The 14,652-nt window shown below is 58.4% G+C and overlaps 1 long non-coding RNA gene across 1 annotated transcript; it reads left to right on the top strand.

The window, feature by feature from the left end:
* Positions 1-7,460: 7,460 nt before the first annotated feature.
* Positions 7,461-14,383, top strand: LOC122423075. Its single transcript, XR_006264085.1, has 3 exons — positions 7,461-12,120; positions 12,501-12,979; positions 13,998-14,383. It is a non-coding gene; the product is annotated as an uncharacterized LOC122423075 (long non-coding RNA).
* The last annotated feature ends 269 nt before the right edge of the window (positions 14,384-14,652 follow it).

Genomic DNA, 14,652 nt, shown 5'->3' with positions numbered 1-14,652 from the left:
GCCTGGAATGTCCACCCATCCCAGCCTCAAAGTCATCTTTCAGGGCCTAGCCCTAGGGCCATTTCTGGGAGACTGCCCTGAAAATCCCATTCCTCCTTGTTCTCAGGGTTTGGTTTGGACCTTACCTCCGCACGGGACTCTTTCATGCTAGTTGTTTATTTACCCATTAGTCTCCCCTGGGGTGCCAGGAGCTCCTTGGGGACAGAGCTGTCTCTCATTCACCTTTGGGGGCCCGGATGCTCCCGGGGTCCACACAGAACTGACTCCTGAAGAATGTGCCTTGAGTGGGATATCAATGCGGGATCCCAAACCTTCTCCAAACGCGCATTTGGTTCAGATGAAGCGAGGTCTCCTGCCTGCTCCTGGGAAGGCTTTGCTGGAGGACTCCCGACTGGCGCCACTGTCTGAATCTCCCATCGCCCCACGCATGCTGCCTTCAGATGCACCAGGATGGGGAACAGGCGGGCTCTGTGGGTGCCCTTGGCCATCCTCCTGGGCACTGAAGCCCCAAGCGGGCAGCTTACGAGCAGAACCACCCAGTTTCTTTCTCTCTCTTTCATTCCTAGGGCAGCTGGCTTGGTTGATCTTGGGGACCTGGGGTTCCTTCCCTGAAGCCCCTTCTCTCCAGCACAGACAAGCAGTAGGTACAGATGCGAAAGCCCAGGGTCCTGGATCAGCCCTTTCTCTGCCACCTCCCCGGGCCTCAGTGTCTGTGTCTGTCTCTGTACCACTGAAGGGGGGAGGGTTCCCTGACCCTCGGGCCCTCCCCAGCTGTGTCCTCCTGCGACTGTGAGATTCTGAGAGCAGAGGCGGGAAGGAGTGATGGCCCCTCTCCCCACCACCTCTCCCTGTCCCTCAGGGTCACCCCAAAGACACCCCCTCCCCGACTCCCTGGAACTTCCCTGCAGCTGCAGGCCTGGTGAGACAATTGGGTGTTTTAGAGAAATACATTTTTGGGCTAATTTGCCATGCATAAGTGTTTCTCTTACCCTTTAAAGGCGGAGAACAAAGAGGCCTTTCTGCACCCGTGCAGGCTGCTAGGGAGGGGACCGCAGCTGTACCGGGCCGAGACCCTCCTCCCTCATCCCTTCGAGCGCCTCGCCACGCCGCCCACCGCCCCCCAGGAGAGAGCCTGGACTTTCCCAGCCTCCCCCAGTCCCCTGCCCCCACTGCCGCCACCGAGGCCCCTCTGGCCCTGCCCCGCCCCAGCCCCCACCCTCCCACCAGCTGCCCCAGGCAAGAGGGAAAGTGTGCGTGGGTGGGAGGATGGATGGGGAGGGGGCCCGGAGGAGAGAGAGCAGCTTTCCACGTGGCTCGCTGGGGTGGTGAGGGCCTGGCGGTGTGTGTCAGAGTTCCTGCGGCTTGGGCCCTGTGGTCACAGGGTGCGTGATGGGGTCCATCATCCGTGAATCGCCAGCGTATAGGGGGATGCAGCAGTCACCGCCTTTGTTCACTTGTTCATTTGTTCATTCATTCATTCAGTAGCAACTGATTGCTACCGAATCCCCGCCGCGGCGCAGGCAGATCTCGGGCGTTCCTGTCTGGGAGGGATAGAGAGACCCCAGTGACTACCGTGAAGCAGGTTAAGTTTACATGCTGTCTGGAGGAGGTGAGCCGATGGGCGGGGGGCTTCACGAACAAAGGTGCAGAGGCTTGAAAAGCAGGCACATCGTCCTGCATGAGGCTGGGACCTCGTGCATAAGGGGGCACAAAGGACGAAGAGCAGCCCCCTGCCGTGTGCTGGTGGTGATGGTCCTGGAGCTGGTGGGTTCTGCGGCATGACCCTCCCCACTCTGGACCACTGTTCCTCATCACCAAGGCCTTCGGCCCTTGGATTTCAGGATCACCTTTGCTCAGGCCACTCCTCCACCTGAAACTCCCTCTTCTCACTCTCTTCTGAGGCCCCACCTCTCCTCCTGGCCCCCTGACCCTCTGCCATCAAGGCTGGCACCTCAACTGACCCGGCTGTCTCCCCGGCACACGCAGAGCCAGATGCCCCTGTGTTCACAGGGAGGCCCGGGAGCTGCTCTCTCCCGGTCTGCGCCCTCCCCACCTTCAGGAGGTCACAGCAGGCAGGACCGTGCGTGTCTTCGCAGCACCCCACACAGGGGCTGTGCTCAGGAGAGGAGCAAGGAGGGCCGCCCACCCCTTCACCCCCCCCACTTCTAGCAGCATCACTAATATTTCCTGAGCACTTACTGCTCGCCAGACACCCGATGTGGACACATCTGTGAACTCGTTCAGCCGTGACAACTTAATAAGGCAGGAGCTGTGAGCTAGCACTGTTCACAGATGGGGAAACTGAGATCCGGAGAGGTTTAGGATTTAGCTGAAGATCATGCAGCTCCTGGGAGAGGAGACATCAGAGTCTGGGCTGCAAATTATCACGTCTGCATCACCCGAGAGCCACTGCTCCCTAGAGCTTTCTGGACTGACAGGCCCACACTGCCTTTTCCCTTCATGTCCGACTCCATCCCTGGGCCCTGAGTCTGTACCAGGCGCCTGTGAGAGATGGTGAGACTCTGAGTCCTGCTGCAGGGGGTTGCCTCAAAAAAGCTGTGAGTGGCTTGGTGACTTAGACAAAGAGTCAGGACCAGGATGGGTGGGGGTGGGGGGCGGTGGCTGCACAAGGCTGCCTGGGGGCAGAGACAGCCTTTGGTCCTTGGATTTCAGGACCAACAAGGGATTCAGAGCCCCTTCTAACACTCCCATCAGGTCCCCTCTCGGTCAACATGCCCGATGGCACGAGTGACACCTCTCCAAACACCGGCACAGGGAGACAGATCTGCAGCTTCACAACTCTCCTGAGTGCATCTGTGTGTGTGCACGTGCACGCGTGTGCTCTTGCATCTGCCTCTGGGTGTGCTCAGGAGGTGAGGACAGGGCAGAGAGTGAGAGGGGACAGTAGCTTCACAGCCACCTGAGTCCTCTGCGTGGGGTGGGGAGGGAAGGGCTGCCATCTACCTGCCCCCCCAACACTACTGTACACACACCCCCCATGAAAGTCGGAGCAAAACAGGCAGAGATTGGGATGTGGCTGTTAGCCCCCGGGGCTCAAGGGAGAGCTAGGCTGTGAGGGGCCGGCTGCTCTGGGCGAGTCTGAACAGGGATGTTGAGGCTTGCCAAAGGGCCCTGCAAGTCCCGGCTGCTCCCTCACGGTCCATTGACAGGTACTTATGGATGCTGCCCCTCTGGCCTGTGGATGCGCGAGACCTCTGCTCTTTCCGAGGAACCTCTAGTCAGAGGGAAACAGCACCCGGAAAAATGGAGTCCAGGGGTCTCAGGCCCGAGCAGTGCATCTGCTGTGGGGTGTTTGGGGGAGAGGTGAAGGCAGGTGGGGAAGGGGTGTCACCCACTGGGGAGTTAGAGAAGGAGACTAGAAGGGGAGAGACTCATGGGGAGGGGTGCATAGTCTCAGAGTCCTAGAATGTGAGAGGTGGGTTCTTGGCGATTAACCTCGTTCAAGTTGAATTCATACTGGGGGCAGGGGAGCAGAGGCCTGGGGGAGAAGAGGTGATTTGCCCAAAATAGTGATGGAGTCAATCCAGTGTGCAGTTCCTAGACTTCCTTGGTGTTCCAGTGGTTAGGCCTTCACGCTTCCATTGCCAGGGGCACGGGTTTGATCCTTGGTGGGAAGATCCTGCATGCTGCTCAGTGGGGCCAAAAAATCTCCCAAGCAGACCCTGGGTCTGCAGAGCACCGGGCTGAGGACTCAGCCTTAAATAAAGCCTGAAAGTGTTAGTTGTTCAGCTGTGTCCGACTCTTTGCAACCCCATGGACTGCAGTCCGCCAGGCTTCTCTTCCCATGGGGTTTCCCAGACAAGTATACTGGAGTGGCTTGCCATTCCCTTCTCTAAGGGATCTTCCCAACCCAGGGATCAGACCTGCATCTCCTGCATTGCAGGCAGATTCTTTACCATCTGGGCCACCTAAGGCCTATCCTGCTTCAACTGGCTGTGGTCTAGTGGATGATGGACACACAGACAGAGAAGCACTGCCCAGCGTCGTGGGTGCAGTCATAACAGCAAAGGGGCGAGGGGGTAATGGAGGACCATGATCTGGGCAAGACCTCTTGGCAGAGGTAGCACGTGAGTTGGGCTTTGAAGGATGAAGAGGAGTTCAAAAGGCTGAACACGGAACGAAGGGATTCGTTTCCAGGTAACCTGGGTGGTTTCAGTTGATTCCTGCTTTTGCCGCCCCTGAGGGCAGCTATCAGTCTGCCTTCCATTAACACCCCATCTCCCTGGAGACCACAAGACGGCTGGGATTGGCAGGAGGATTTTGGTGTGTTTCCGTCCTGAGGCAGGGGAATGGATTCAGGGTTTCCCAGAGCCCCAGGCTCTGCCAAGACCCCAGTTCAGTCCTGGACATAGAGGCTTCAATTCACCCCTTTCTATTTAGTCAAGGAATATTTACTGGCCACCAATTAAGAATAAACCTGATGGAGCAGGGAAGATTTCAAGAGGCAGAGATGAGGGACGTGTATTCCAGGAGTGGGGAATGGCATAAGCAAAGGCCTGTTCAGGAAGAATCGCCTTTTTTTTCTGCCACTGGAGCATGGGGGCAGGAAGGGAGCAGTCCAAGATGCAGCAGGAAAGACTGGCTGATGCTGGGACTGGAGAGCCCTGTGGTGAGCAGGAGATGCCACTGGATTTAGCACAAGAGCCCAAGCCTGGGCTGGGTGCTTGGGAGAACCCAGAAACCTCCGGGGGAGTCAGGAGGCGGGACTCCTGGGCAGTGGTATGCTGGTAAGTGCTTAACAACCAGCTCTGTCAGGGAGGGGGTGGCTATAGCGGGGTGGACTGCCAATGTTCACATTGTAAAACTCTCACTGGGGCCAATTTCAAGCTTCCAAGGTGACATAACAGGCTTGGAAAATTCCAGAAGATTTAGCAATTGGCTCTCACGAGCTGACACCATCACGTGACTGCACCCTGAGTTATAAGCTGTCCTTATAGGTTCTGGCGCTCAGTCCTCCCTGGTTCACTACCAGGGTGACTGCAGAGGGGGCCCCAGGGATGGAGAAGTGTGGAGAGCGACCTGGTTTGTCCAGACCTCAGAGGGCTCTTCCAGGGTCTGAGACCCAAGGCCCTGCGGGTTTGAGCCTTAGCTCAGCTGCTCACGTGCTGAGTGGTTCAGGCCAACCTCTGCCTCCATGGGGCTGACTCATTTTTTGTGGGATCACTCCTGGGATGAGAAAATGGTGCCGTGGAGAAGAGGGGAAAGGGCAGGACTGAGCTGTGAAGCCCTGGGATCAGGGGAGAGGGGACAGGCCACACCCCCACCCCTCCACCCCCGGCTCATTCATCTGACAAATCACTGGCAAAGGGTGGGGTAGGTAAGTGGGGCCTTGTAAAATGAGGGGCCTGGGGACAGGGTGGGATCAGGGTAGGAGGCCTGGGTGAGAGGTATGAAGGTGGGCTACAGACCAACACCTTAAGCCCTCTTGATGGATGGATAGTCTTCCGGGCCTTGATACATGTTGATTCCTCTGCCCCATGTCACCCCTCCCTCTTTGTCATTTGGAAAACTCTCACTCATCCATCAGGCCTCAGTTCCAGAATACTGCATCCAAGAAGCAGGCCTTAAGGGTGCTAGTTGGGGCAGCATCAGACCCATAAGGCCCTGGACCAGCCACTTAGTTTTATCCGTGAAATGGGAACAACATGTCTGCATAGCTTGTGGGACGGTTGCTAGGATTACAGGAGAGGCACTTTGGGCAGGGGCCCCACTTCTGATAACCCTGCTATGACTATTCCTTGGTTACTCCCCCTTCCCTCACACCCCCTGCATCCCCACATTGCCTCATCAATCAGGTTGCAGTAATGCCCATGTCTGTCTCTCCCAGGGGACAATGACTCTGGTCTCAGTCTCCCAAGGTGAGGACTGGGTCTGACTTGCCTCCGGGACTGACCAGGTCCCCAGACTCAGTCAGTCGTGACATCGACCCCTGCGGTGTCCCGGCCAAGTGGCTGCTCCTCCCAGAGCCTCCGTCTCCTCACGTGTGACCTGGATGGTCTCTGAGGCTGCTTCCAGCCCCAAATGCTGTGCGTCTCTGTCCCAGACCCAAGTCACCATCCTGCCCCCAAACCAGCGCCCCCCTCCCCGCCCTGCTTCCCCGCCCCCATCAATGGCCCCACTGTTCTCCAGTGACCCGGGCGTGAAACTTCAGAGTCATTTTTGACTCATCCGCCCCTTTATCCCCCCGCAGCTAATCATCAACCACGACAGTTTTTCCTTCAAAACGCGGCTCACATCCGTTGTCCCCTCCCTGGTAGTCTAGTCCCCTCTGTCTGAAGTCTGGATGATTCTGTCCACTTTGTAACAGGCCACTGTCCCCTCACCTTCCATCACGCCCAGCAGAGCTCCGGAAATACCACCAGTACGCTCCTCCTAGAAGCGCGCCCCTGTGACCCGTCAGGGGATGAGCTGACCTTGACTCAGTCGGCAGGGAGCCAGATTCTCCCTCAGGCTGAGTGGGCACAGGGGAGACTGGGGGGTCATGGTCTTGGGAGTAGAGGGAGCCCTGAGTGGAGGCTGGAGATGCACGTAGTAAACTTTGACCCCTCCCTGTCCTCTCCTGAACAGGTCACCTCCTGACCAGCTCTCCTGGCACTCATGCACACGTGCACACACACATCGGCTCACTCACACCTGTTGACGCTGTTAGGCCCAGCGCTGAGCGTGGGGCAGGGACTCCAGGGTGGTAAAGACAGGCCCCACCCGCACGGAGCTCACCCACTTGCTGGGATGCTAAGATGGCTAACGCCACACCTGACGTGTTCATCCTGTACCAGGGGAAGTGGGTGCCGCTCGACCCCCTGGAGTCAGGACGCTTCCAAGAGCAGGGACCGTTGAGCTGGGTCTTGGAGGACGAGGAGGACTTCTGCTGAGGAAAGACCGTGTCCGACGGGGCGAGCACCCTGTCTGTGGAGGGGACAGAGGCGTTTGGGAGTGGCTGGTGCTGAGAGGGACCGGGTGGGCCAGGGCCGGGCTCTTCTCTGTTCAGGGGTAAGCAACTGCAGGGACCCCTTATCATCACCTGTAATTCATGTCCCCCTGCATGGAGCTGACTCCCAAGCCGGGGAGGCAAGTCCTCTCTGTAAAATATCAAAGTGACCATCCATGGGCCTGGCCCTTTATAGCTCACACAGTACTGTCCTTCTCTAGGCCCAGGTCTCTCTCTCCAGCCCGTGAGGTGGGTCTGGGCAGGCCTTGTTACTCCCATTTGACAGATGAGACCACTGAGGCCCACAGCTGGTAAGGACTTGCCCAGGTGACCAACTTCTCCAGGTCAGAGTCAGGCCTGGGATTTCCTTGGCCCTGGATCCCAGAGTCTAGAGGTAGTTGGGAGAGAGGGAGAGAGGGAGGGAGGGGGCTCAAGTTCAGTGCCCCTCCCCCTCCTGGGGAGGGCTAGCCTCTGCGGGACTAGATGGGCAGACAGGCCCGAATGCTGGGAGCCCCGGGGCCAAGGATCGTGCCCACTGGGCCTTGCCAGGGCAAACCTTGCTGGGCTGGCTGGCCTCTCGGGTTGAGCCCCATTCCAGGGTGCGCTGGGGGGCAGGGGCCTGGCCCAAGGGAGCGCGAGGGACTGGGGTGGCGGATTTGTGTTTCCACTTGATTTCCTCAGTTGTTTTCTAAGAGCGGTGGCAGGATCCCCAGGGGCGGGGCGGGGGCGGAGAGGCCACCGGAAGGCGCCACGGCCCGCGGCCCGCCCCCCATGTGACTCCGCTGGCTGACGACAGTGCCGCGTGGAAGGGCCTCGAGGCTTCCGCCCTGGCGAGGGTGTGACGTGGGCCCGGGCACCGCGCCCGCGCTGGGTGACTTCCCGCGTGACCCGCAGCGTCTCCAGTGCTCTTTCCACTCAGCCTGCGAGTGCCCGCGACCGCCGCCTGACCCCTGCTCCCAGCACCAGCCTAGGGCCGGGCACCGGGGACCCCAGATCTCCCAGTTCTCCTCCTCCTCCTGTGGCCAGCTCCCCCTCTTCCTGCTGCCTTGCCAAGGGCCATCGGCCCCCTGCCACCTGGGCTCTGGCCCCGTTGGTTGTCTTCCCTGCCTTCCAGGGCTGCCATGGTCCCTGGCCTCAGGCCCAGTTTCTCCCCTTTCACTCACCCCTACATCCTGGGCCTCTCTGCACCTTCTCAGACCGGTTGTGGGAGCACTGGGGTCAGCCACTCCCGGCTTCAGGACCTGCCCCGCCACCTCCCGGCGGCCTGGTAGCACTTGAATTTCAGCCCTTCTCTGGATCCAAGGAGAAAAAGGTGCCCAGCACAGGGTGGGGTGGGGGAGGTAACATAAGAGTTCACAGGTGCCAGGCCTCTCGCAGCGTTAGGATCCCAGCTCCGACACCAGTCGTTCACCCCTGAGCCATGAGGGTATCTCTCTCAGCCCAAGTTTTCTCCTCTGCAAAATGGATATAATAATCGTTCCTTCCCATTGGGACAGCAAGAACTACTTCCAGGGGAGGGATTCTCAACCTGGCTTGGGGCTCAGGGAGGACTTCCCAGAGGGAGTCTTTTTGCCATATATCTCTCAACAGCCAGCAAAGACATGCGGAGCGTGCTCCACAGGAAGAGTAAGATTCCAGCAGAGGCTGGAGATGGAAATCAGGCGCTTTAAGCTCAAGGCTGGAAGGGGTGGAGGTGAATCTCCAAGCTCTGGCTTAGGAGGCTCTGGGCTTCCCAGGATCCCAACCCCAGCCTCCCCACGCCACCTTGCTAACAAGGGCTCTGCCCTTCTCTTTTCTGTTCTCCCTGCTGGTTCCCTTCTCTGTGCCTTTACTTGTGCTAGCCCATCTGCTACAAGCCCTCCCCCGCCTCCTGGCCTGCGCAAACCCTCCCATCCCCCATGATACGTACAACTTGCTTCCTCCAGGAAGCCCTCCCTGCTCCATGCCATGGCCCTCCCCCCTTCCTCCCCTGTTCCGTCTCTCTCCTGCCCCTGTTTTCCCTCTCTCCTCTGCAGCCCTGCCTGTTGCACGATCGACTGTGTTAGATCATTCTGTCAGGGATGCATAAGCCTGGAAGCCAGCAGGAACCCAGTATAAAGCCCTGACGGCTCCCTGCATGCCCAGCTTCCCACTCATCTGATCCTCGTCACCACCCTCTGGGACCAGAGAGGAGGTGGCCCGTTTGACAAATGAAGATGCAGAGGCTTGAGAGGCCAGGCTGCTCACAGCCAGTCGGGGTGGGGGTGGGGGGAAGTGAGGATCACAAGGGGCCTCTCTCTCACCCTTCCAGGGTGCCTGCCAGGGCTGGGGTGCTTCCTGTTAGGTTGGAACGCCCAAGTCTGTCCTGCTTCATCTTCCTGAGCCTCACAGCCTCCCTGTCCTACCCACTGATGGTTCAGACGGTGAAGAATCTGCCTGCAATGCAGAAGACCTGGGTTCGATCCCTAGGTCGGGAAGATTTCCTGGAGAAGGAAATGACAACCCACTCCAGTATTCTTGCCTGGAGAATCGCATGGACAGAGGAGCCTGGTGGGCTACAGTCCATGGGGTCACAAAGAGCTGGACACAACTGAGCGACTAACACTTTCACTCCTACCCACTGGCCCCTCTGCCATCTGAAGCCCCTCGATACTGTCACTACTTTCCGTAGCATCTGCCCTGCTCTAGCACGCAGCTCCGGGCCTTAGAGGGGGCGGAGCTGAGGCCCCACAGGTGTGTCGGGAACACAAAGAGAAGGGGCTGGCATTAGGGGTCAGCAGGTACTGCCCCTTCCAGCTGGTGACCAAGGCCATCACTCACCTCTCAGAGCCTGTCTCTGCCCCCTGAGGGCTAAGTTGTACTCAGCAGACCTTCGAGGCCGATGCGGTGTTACAGATGAGGAAACTGAGGCTCTGGAAGGCCAGGGACCTGCCTGAGGTGGGAGGCAGGGCACTGAGCCCCTGCGTTTCTGGGCTGTTTTCTGATGTCACAACCCAGTGGGGCTGGAGGAGGAGGGTCCTGAGAGCCCTTTGTGAAGCTTGAAAATCTGCCCAGGCTTCATCCTTTAGCCAGGGGTCCACAAGCAAGGCTTGTCCTTTAGTGGGTCCCCTTTGGGTGCCTGGGACCCCTCCAACTGTGAACCGCCCTACCCCCACAGGGCAGCCTTGCTCTCTTTAGGGTCCTGCCTGGCCCAAAGACCAAACACCCCATTCTTAGCAGGTGCTGGGCCAACATTTACTCGGAGAATGGTTGCACCTACAATGGGAGGGTGGGGGCAAGCTGGGGAGCAGGAGTGCTAGGGAGGGGAGCACACAGGGGTTGGGGGCTATGACAAAAGTCCTGTTAGGTCTCCAGCTCTCACCCTTGACCCCTGCAGTTTATTCCCCACAAGACAGCCAAACAGTCCTTGTTGAAATGGAATTCTGACCACACAAACCTTGCTCCAAGCTCCTGCAGGCACCCACGCGCCTGGGCTCCTCCACCCTTCCCCATGACCTGACCCCCTGATGTCTCTGCTGCAGCCACTCTGACCTCCTGGCTCTTCCCAGACTCCCCAGGACAGTCCCCCTCAGGACTGTTGCACACACTGTGCCCACTGCCTGGAAATTCTCTGCCCAAATGTTCCCCCTCTCTCCATTCAGATCTTTGTGAAAGAGCAGAGCCTTGCGGGGGCCTCTGCCGACCACCATTGCTAAAGTTACCCCTCTTGTCACTCTCTTTGCCCAGATTCGTCACCATCAAGCTTGTGGCCACCTGCCATTAGTTTGTGTCTTTGCTTTTTTATTGCCCGCTCCCTGGGGGCAGGGTGGTCTCTTTGGTCCACTGCTGAGTCCCAGAGCTAAGACAGAGCTGGGCAGACGGCTCCGCCTGTATTTCTGGAAGGAAGGATGGAAGGAAGGAAGGACCTCTTTCTTCTGCTTATTCACGGGGTGCCTCCTCATTGTGGCCCTGTGTTAGTTGCTTTTAGAACAAGTGGCGTCGGCAGACAGGGTCACAGCTCACTCCCGCCAGGCTGGCCCCGAAGTGCGTGTGAGGGGCCCAAAACACAGCAGCTGCTTCTTCAGGTATCCTTCCCCTTCCTACCAGAGGTGGTCTCTAGGAGCCTGAGAACCAGGGCTGGTGGGTAGAGGCTGCACAGGGATGAAAGAGATTTAATGAAGTTTCAGGAAAAACTTTAACAGCAAAACTGTGCAAAGATGGAAGGGACTTCCTGAGGAGCAACTCTGCCGCCTGTCAGCCAAGAGAGGCTTGTGGAGGCCGTGGGGCCCCGGAACCAGGGTCAGTCCTAGGACCTGCAGTTGTAGAGTCTGGACTCGGAGTTGGGGGTCAGGGGGGCGCCCTCGGGGTGGGCCAGGCCCTGGAGCTGGGAGCCGGCGGAGGTCACACGTCTGGCCAGGCCCAGGCAGCAGAAGCCATGGCTCCAGTCCCCTGTCCGAAGGCTGCTGGGCCGCGGCCAAGCGGCCATGTTGGGGCTCTGGATCCTCCGACCGCAGACCAGGCCTGGGAGACAGGAAATCACGGGCTCCGGGCCCGAAAGGCCCCCAGTGGGCGCTCGCTCCCTCCCGCCTCCCACGGTGGCCTCAGGCCCCTGTGCCCCGCGCCCATGGGGTTAACTCTCTCTCGGTCTCTCTCTGCTCCAAGTTGTTTTCCAAGCGAGGCAGAGAATGGTTCTCTTGTTACCAACATGGCTTCTGGGCATTGGGTAATGCGCTCCTCTTCTCCCGGCCGCTCCACAAAGGGACCTTTTGTTCGCCTCCCTGCCCCTCTCCCTGGCTCTTCCCGGCCCCCCACCCATCCACCCACCCACCCCACTCCCTCCTGACCACGCCTCCCGCCCCATGCTGCACCCCCGGGGCCACCAGGAGTGACCGTGGCCTGGCCATGGTGCCCTCCGTCCCCTGGCGCCCTGCGAGCGGGCGCGGGGCCTGGTGGCCACGGCGGCCATATTGTGGGCGGCCATGCGGCTTCGGGGAGGCCGCCAGGGGCAGGATGTGGGGTGGCTGGGGTGCGATGTAATATCCTGTGGTGCGCGTCCGGTCCCCAGAGAGGGGGACCCTCCGCCCTCCACCCCAGGCCACCTTCCTGCGCTGAGACAAGTCGCCTTCTCATGGACCATCCCACTTCATAAGCACAGCAACCTCGGGATGGGAGTGACGGCCCATCTTTTGGAGGTGGAGACTGAGGCTCCACAGGTGAGTGTCCCAACCAGGTGCTCAGCTGGACCCAGCTATGTGCCCCGCTTCCCAAAACCTCTTTGAGAAAGAGCCCGCATGTCCGGAAATATTGAGATGGGTGTGGGCCTCCAGAGAATGCCTAGAACCAAGTTTCCTGGAATTTTTTTTTTTTAAAATGAAACAGAATGTGTCTGAGATGGGAGTGTCAGGAAGCCAGTCGGTACTGGAGAGCCTACCTTCAGGGAACACAGTCTCTGTCTCCTCCTGACAGCCCCGCAAGGCAGGCTGGGATGAGCTGAAGTTGCTATTTTTCAGATGAGGAAACAGACACAGAGAGGCTGCCCAGCCAGGACTTGGGGCTCACCCAGGTGATTCCAGCCCTGGTCATCTCTCTCCAGGGCTGCAATCCACCCACCCCTTGAGAGTGGGTGGAGGCTTGCGGGGGGATCCCGACAGCCCTGGTCCTCTTGTCTGGAATCACAGAAGCCAGAACCCTGGGGAGATTCTGCTCAGATGCTCCATTCAACAATTCTTCCATTTCACGCTGTCCCAGCATTTATAGTGACATGAAACAGAGGAAAGTGACTCCACATGGAGCATGCATACGGTGCCAGCAGTGTGCCCTCAGACGTAACCTCGGGGCTGGGCTGGGGCCTCTGGGTCATGATGAGACTGGTAAAATCAGTTGACTTGGTGATGGATGGGGCATGACGGAGGCCCCCAGGTTTGCCCTCCAGAAACCACAATCCAGGAGGAGAGACAAATCAGTAAAGAGCCAGCATGCTGGAGACAGCCGGCCTGGGAACTCATCACCAGGCTGGAAGGTTGGGGATGGAAGGCTTCCTGGAGAAGGTGACCGTGCACGGAGCCTCAACAGGTGAATAAAAGTTCACCAGGCATAGAAATTGAGGGAGAAGGTGGGAAAGGAGCTGGTGTTGGGGGTGAGTCTGGGAAGAAGGTGAGTGGTGGGTGTCGGGGTGGGGAGGCCCCACCAGGCCGGAGCGCTGGATCAGGGTTGGGGCAGGAACAGTGGGAGAGCTAGATAGAAGGGAGGGGCAGTGCAGGCTGCAGAGGGCAGGCAGGAAGTGCTCCTGAAGACCCAGGTGCCCTGATAAGGTACAAGGACTGCATCCTGAGGGCAGTGGGGTGGTCACTGAAGGATTTTACAGGGGTCCAATTTGTGTTCTAGGAAGATCTCATAGGCTGGGTCTATGCTGGGTTTACTACTGTTTTCCCAGCACCCAGCTCAGTAATGGGCTTCCCAGGTGGTGCTAATGGTAAAGAACCCATCTGCCAATGTAGGAGACGTAAGAGACGCAGGTTCGATCCCTGGGTTGGGAAGATCCCCTGGAGGAGGGCATGGCAACCCACTCCAGTATTCTTGTCTGGAGAGTCCCATGGACAGAGGAGCCTGGAGGGCTACAGTCCATAGGGTAGTAAAAAGTCGGACACGACTGAAGTGGCTTAGCAAGGACTCAGATCAGTAACTGGCCCACAGTAGGGTCTCAATAAATGTTTTCCATCAATACATGATTACCAACATGATTTCCACTGGAGGCAGTGGTTGACTCCAGCTTTAGGACCTTGGGCCTCAGTTTCCTTATTTGTAAAATGAGGGTAACAGCATCTGTCTCCTGGGAATGTTGTGATGGTTAAAGAAAGCAGCTCATGCAAGGGCTTCCTCAGTGTCTGGCACGTGGTCAGCCTGCCATGACCAGCACAGGAGGTGCTGTGGGCAAGATGCAGGTGGGGACAGGGGTCAGGAGCAGTGGGGTCACCTAGGTGAGAGAGTAATAGTAACAGCAACAATAATGTTTATCAAGGACTTAAGCTTTTCATGTATTTTATTCATATAGTCCTCAAGACAAGCGAATAACGAAAGCATTCTCTTATAGGACATTTTTATTTTATCATCTACCGAGGGACACGGAGGCCTGGCGTGCTGCAATCTACAGGGTCACAAAGAGTGAGACACAGCTTGGCAACTGAACAACAACAATTTTATTGTCCAGGAATCTGATGCTCAGCAGGCGAGGTGACTTGCCTGGGGCTTCTCGGCCAGTGAGTGATAGACAGAACTGCATTGGACACCAAAGCCCAGCATTGGACATCAGAGCCCAGCTCGTGACCACTAAACTGGTGATGGAGGCAGGTTGGGGTGACCGCCAGGGGAGGGAGAGTGGGGACGTCAGACTGATGGACCAGGTGGTGGGGGTCGGGGGGCAGGCATGGGGGAGGGGGCCCCTCGTGTCTGGTCTGGATGGTCAGGTGGACGGTCATTCCATTTCCTGAGTGAGGGACACAGTATGGGAAGGCCAGGCGGGCTTGGGGAGGCAGGAAACGCTGAGTCTGAGAGGCTTTCGGGGTGTCTGGGTGGAGATGCCAGGGAGGTCTGGTGTCTAGGCTGGGGGTCTGGATGAGGGTGAAATGAGCTCATAGGGCAAGTGGAAGGCATGTGGGCGGGCGGAGGAGCCCAGGCCCTGGAGATGATGTCGACAGTAGACTTAATATAGCATTTAGTCTACACCAGACATGATCCTAAGTCCAGGT

This window comes from Cervus canadensis, chromosome 21, assembly GCF_019320065.1.
Source record: "Cervus canadensis isolate Bull #8, Minnesota chromosome 21, ASM1932006v1, whole genome shotgun sequence".
In the NCBI taxonomy this organism is placed as follows: domain Eukaryota; kingdom Metazoa; phylum Chordata; class Mammalia; order Artiodactyla; family Cervidae; genus Cervus; species Cervus canadensis.
Note: the sequence above shows the minus strand (reverse complement) of the source record. Positions and strands in the feature narration are given on the sequence as shown.